The sequence below is a fragment of the Pseudophryne corroboree genome, chromosome 10 (genome assembly GCF_028390025.1).
Source record: "Pseudophryne corroboree isolate aPseCor3 chromosome 10, aPseCor3.hap2, whole genome shotgun sequence".
Taxonomy (NCBI): domain Eukaryota; kingdom Metazoa; phylum Chordata; class Amphibia; order Anura; family Myobatrachidae; genus Pseudophryne; species Pseudophryne corroboree.
The window spans coordinates 117,616,627-117,622,789 of NC_086453.1; the positions used below are offsets into that span (position 1 = coordinate 117,616,627).

A 6,163-nucleotide genomic window follows, 5' to 3' on the forward strand; every position below is an offset into this window, starting at 1 on the left:
CTTCACTCTTTCAGACAGTATTCAAAATGTCCTTTGCAGTTCTCATGCACAAGGATGACAAGAATACAAACAAGAAAATATCTATCAGTTCTGATATTTTAGAATGTCCTATCAGAAATAAGTAGAGAAGTAAGACTCTTTTGTGGGTGCACTCTTCAGGTTGATTAACAATGATCAGGATATGATAAACATATTAAAACATTACTTTTAATGGAAATAGTTAAAATCTGGTATCCAAAATTCCAAACGACAACTAAACAAACATCATATAATAAAATTCTTTGGTCTCAGATTGACATCCAAAGGTATAATACCCAAGATAAGCTCTTGAATTGATTTGTAGAGATCAAAGCTGCCAATTCCACAAACTGTAAATGAAAGTTGAGACTAAATTCATGCAGATGGGCTCATACCAATAAATCTCTCTGAAACAAAATAGAAAGATTGATAGAATTGAAGGAAGATGAGAGCAGTGATTCTACTGTCAGTGTTAGGCAAGAAGTCAGGGGCTAAATACATTTTTCTACTAAACTCGGTATTCCCTAGTGGTCCCCCATCCAAGTACTGACCAAGTCCACCACTGTTTCGATTCCAAGATCGGACGGTATTGGGCGTCTTCAGTGTGGTATGATAGTAGATTGTTCGGATGCATCAACTCCCTGGATCACTAATGAGAGATCACTATCAGGAAAATTGTTTACTAGGATAAAGTAGGAACTAGCATAAAGGTGAATCTGCTGGCAACATTAGGCGGAGATGGAATTCATGTGTATTGTTCGTACGTATTGATACTCCAGATCATTGGTGAGAGTCCACGAATAGGAAAAGAACTGGTTATGATAAGCAAAAAAATATAGAATGGATTTGACACTTAAATATGCAACTACAAAATATAAATAGAGATTCAAATAAAATGTAATTTTTGGCACATGTGATTGAGGGTTGGAATATACAGAACAATCAGACCTCCATGATAATAGCAATATTAAGAATTTGAATTACTCTGTATGAAAATATCACATGAGTATCTATCAGTTTGGATATTTTAGAATTTACTCTAACAAAGGAAACCCAGAGATGATTTCCAAAAAAAAAAAGGTTCCTTTGTGGAGCACTCTTTTGTATGTATAATTAATTAATGATTTAATAAAACATAACTTTTATTCTCTCTTGTTCATAAAAACTTACTAAACATGATCATACAATACAGATATAATAAACATATATATAAAAATGTAATGTGCTCACCAAATAATAATGGTAGTGGTGGTAATTTAAGGCATCAAACGATTATATACATATAACACATCAATACACCAATAATTAGACTTTGATTATAGAGCTTTGAATGCTATTTCATAGTCATCTCCAGCTAATGATACCCTTGAAATTAATCTTAGTGATTTCTCATGCAGTTCCTTCATATGCTATCTGTTTGTGATAACATGCATTAAATTCTAAACAATATACCACAGGTACTGCTTTTGAACATGCTATCATGATTTGATTTTTAACATGCAAACTACCCAAAGAGTCAAATATCTGTGTTAATACTTATTTCTTATAACAGTTGTTGTGATAGCATGGCTTCCATGCCCTCTCCCTTAATAGATATCAGTTGCAAATTTCAATGCACACATGTAGGATAGAAAGGGACAGCGTAAAGGTATGCCACCCCTTCTGCTGCCGCCGTCTTCCGTGAGCGGACGGGGGTGAGAGCGGGACCGGCAACCGCTGTTCACGATGGAGAGATACAGTGATAAGCCCTGGCTCCTCCGTTTGCGGTGTTAGATGGCCCTGGTTACACTAGGCATTACAGGGGCCAAATTCGCCACCGGGAGGAGGGCAGACATCGAAAATTGATAGGACAGAGACACAGATCAAGTATAGATTACTTTACTAATTGATAAGTCTGATGCTGTTTATGTCATATAAATTGATTCCAGACAGACCACACTAAAAGTGTCTAAACTGTATCCCAAACATGATTTTATTGTGCTAGGTATCCACACTATAAGGAATTTGCTATTGTGCCTTAAATTGATTAGGGTAATAAGTAACACAGTGTCCCTAGCATGATTAAATTCGGATACATAACAAGTAGATTGAAGAATAGGGACAGCGTGGGAATCTGCAGCCCTTTCTACTGCCTCCGTCTTCAGTGAGCGGATGGAGGTGAGAGCGGAGCTTGCAGGCACGCTGGCCGGAGAGAAAGATACGGTGTACAACCCCGTCTCCAGTATGCGGTGTTAGGTGGCCCTGGTTACATACTGCATAGCAGAGACCAAATGCGCCGCCGGGAGAGGAGAAGACACCTGAAGGGAGAAAGACAGGGTACCTGACTAGTTTGCTGGAGGGTGTAGATGTGTGCAGGCTGTTCCCCCTGCAGCGGGGAATCAGCAAACGGCCAGAACGCGTTTCACCACGGAGGGCTTAATCACCTGTGAGCCTAACCGAAGTCAGGAAGTATGTCAGTATTTAAAGAAGGTAGAACCAATCTTGAATCAGGGACTGATTGCCCGGTAATTATTTGATAGAAAAATTCATTGATTACCTCAGTAACTAAGAGTTTTAACCCGCTATTCCGAGCAGAAAGATTCTGGTTGGAACACTGCCCAAATGAGAGGAATAAAACACCTAATAATCAATAGTACTGTAAATGATAATTTTCTACCACAGAGGCACTTGTTAAAGTATATAATCAATCAATTATACATTCAGAAGGAAATGAGAAAATACGTAGTAGTGATAATGTTGGGCAAAAAGTTTTTTTTAAAACAATGCACTGTGTGCATGTCTTTGCTGTGTCCTGAAAAATAAAACATTTATTTAATTTAAAAATAATTTTTTTTATATATATAAGATCATAATAACAGGATAATTGATTAGATTACCCATTCAGTGGTGATATTATACTTGCCACTGAAGTGGATATATAAATTTGTGGGCTTATAATCTATATACCCAAGGAGAAGAGGGGGGAAAATAATTTTTTTTTACTTCTCTGTAATGGTGTAAATGGTTCCTAAATTATGTGATAAAGAAAGGGGGGGGGGAAATGATGTGTGGGACAGGTGAATTAGAAGTGAGGATGGGGACCGGAGGGTTGGGGAAAACAGTATTGGGATGTCACCACATAACGTGATCAAAATAGAAATATGAAACCAGAGAAAAGTGCAACTACAAAACAATGTGATAAAACTTGAGCCTGTGAAAAGAAGGGGAAGGGAATGACCAAAAGGAGGGGGGGGGGAAGGAGCGGGGGGGGGGGGGGGTGTTTCGCTGGGGAAAAAAGGGGGGAAGAGGGGAAGTGTGATGTTCTAACGATGTGTCTATATGCTAATGAAATATGTGATGTAAGTGAAGATGTATAATATATGTATATATATATATATGTGCAATACATATATACAGGTTGAGTATCCCTTATCCAAAATGCTTGGGACCAGAGGTATTTTGGATATGGGATTTTTCCGTATTTTGGAATAATTGCATACCATAATGAGATATCATGGTGATGGGACCTAAGTCTAAGCACAGAATGCATTTATGTTACATATACACCTTATACACACAGCCTGAAGGTCATTTTAGCCAATATTTTTTATAATTTTGTGCATTAAACAAAGTGTGTCTACATTCACACAATTCATTTATGTTTCATATACACCTTATATACACAGCCTGAAGGTCATTTAATACAGTATTTTTAATAACTTTGTGTATTAAACAAAGTTTGCGTACATTGAGCCATCAAAAAACAAAGGTTTCATTATCTCACTCTCACTCAAAAAAGTCCGTATTTCGGAATATTTGGATATGGGATACTCAACCTGTATATGCAATGGTGAAGTGTATATTGATAGAGGTGTGTGCCATGAATAGTGGAGGGTACAAAAATATATATATATAATGTGACAAGAACACTGGGATAGTGTTTGAGGGCAGGTATGTTTGTCCCAGGTTCTTGTCTTACATGTTTTAGAAAATGGAAACTTCTAGGAAAAATGCTTTTGTTTTGTCAGAACCTTTTCAGTTTTCTGTAAAAGCTGGGTAAAGGCTCTGAGAGAGAGATAAGGCGAGTTCTAGACATTGGGCCCAGTTCGGGTCTTTGGCCTCACAGAAGGCTAATCAGGCTTTCAGCTGTGTAAGAGCGTTATAGAGCTGCTGGCCTGATTAGGGTGTGCAGACTGCCTGGGAAGACTGCAGGATCTCTGTGTGAGAGACACGCTTCCTGATACAAGTGAGCTATAGAGGGTACTGGAGAACTCTATGTTTTTGTTTAGTGATAGTTAGGAACATCTTGTGTTTAGTTAGTGCCGGACAGGCACGGTATTTTCTTTTGGTGTTTGTTTTATTTTCTGTTTCAATAAAACTGGCCGGGGCCAGTTGTACCAGACACTGGACTTGTGTTGTTCCTCAGCTGCTGCGTGCTGCCATATTCCCCAGGAAGAGGCGCATTGCACCCCTACAGTGTTACAACTTGGTGGAGAATGCGAGCATGCCGTTCTGCGCATAAGTGAAAGCAGCAGCTTTGTAAGGCCTGCAGAAAACGGTGGTTTATGCAGATACAGCCCAGTGGGAAGTTACTGAGACTCACCCCTGAGGGTTTGATATATGTCCTGGGTGAAAGCAGCTACAAAGCCGCCTGAAAAATCTGTCGACATGGAGGATCTGCTTAAAGCCTTGCTGCAAGCTACAGCGGCTCAGCAGGAGGCCAACAGATAGCAGCAGGTGGCAATGGAGGAAAATTGGAGACTACAGCAGGAGGCCAACAGACAGCAGCAGGTGGCAATGGAGGAAAATAGGAGACAACAGCAGACAGCTGTTGACGAACTTTACAGGCAACAGCGTCAGGATAGAGAGGCCTTAGCAGAAGTGGTGCAGAGACTTGCAGCTCGGGTTGGAGATGTGGCCGTCAGTGCTCCGACCAGCTCTAGTTCTATACGGGCCAGTCACTTCCTGCAGAAAATGACAGAGGCTGATGATGTGGAGGCCTATCTGACCACGTTTGAAAGGACTGCCGAGCGTGAGAACTGGCCGAAAGCACAGTGGGCCAGTCTGCTGGCTCCTTTCTTGTCAGGTGAGCCCCAAAAAGCTTACTTTGATTTAAGCCCTGCTGAGGCTCGGGACTATGATAAACTAAAGACTGAGATCCTGACCCGCCTGGGAGTCACGCTGTCAGTACGAGCACAACGGGTGCACCGTTGGGTGTACGCCATGGAGAAGCCTCCGCGCTCCCAGATGCACAACCTTATTCGGCTAACAAAAAAATGGCTACAGCCAGAGACATTAACTGGTCCTCAGATGGTTGAAAGAGTCGTCATGGACCGCTACTTGAGATCTTTGCCCATGGTCCTGCGCAAGTGGGTGAGCCATGGAAACCCGGGTACTGCTGACCAATTAGTGGACATGGTAGAGCGGTATTTGGCAGCAGAGGAACTACTGATGACCACCCAGCAACCCATAGATCCTCGACAGCGCCCTTCAGTAAAGACTGGTAAGACTGTTCCGTGGGGAAACGTTGCTGGGCGGTTAAGAGAAAGCAAGGCTGGAGAGACTGTAAACACTGGCCCTGGAGACAGGCCAATGGGGCTAGAACGGTCTATGTTGCCCAAACGGGTTGATAATCGTGTGGTTAAATGTTTTAGATGTGGTATGCCAGGTCATGTTATTGCCAATTGCCCAGTCATGCAAGAACCCATGCAATGTGATGCTGCCTTTGAATATCGCAGAATGTCTTTCTTTGCTAGGTTAGCCTGTACTGTGGTACCTTCACCTGAGCTGGAAAAACAAATGTGTGATGTGTTCTTAGAGGGTAACCGGGTAGAGGCCTTGCTGGATTCAGGAAGTTTAGTTACCCTCGTGAAAGCTGGGTTAGTGAACCCCTTAAAGGACCAGCAAATACCTATTGGGGTAACTGTTAGGGTCTCCTGCCCTGTGCTGCCACGTCGTCATGGCAACCGGGAGACAAGTGCTAGTGGAGTAACCTGAGCGCAGCTGATACTCCGGTTCGGGTCTTTTGCTGTGCAGTGGTTACAGGCTCTGTGCACGGCAGGGGATCCGGTGCTGGTTTTTGTGCTCACAGTCTGTGAGGTCTGAGTGGGGCGTGGACAGCACCTGCTATATAAGGCCTCTTCTCAGGTTAAGCAGATGCTGCTGA

General features: G+C 42.0%; 1 pseudogene; it reads right to left on the minus strand.

Moving 5' to 3' along the window:
- Positions 1-520: 520 nt before the first annotated feature.
- On the minus strand, positions 521-639 carry LOC134968414 (5S ribosomal RNA; annotated as a pseudogene).
- Positions 640-6,163: the final 5,524 nt, after the last annotated feature.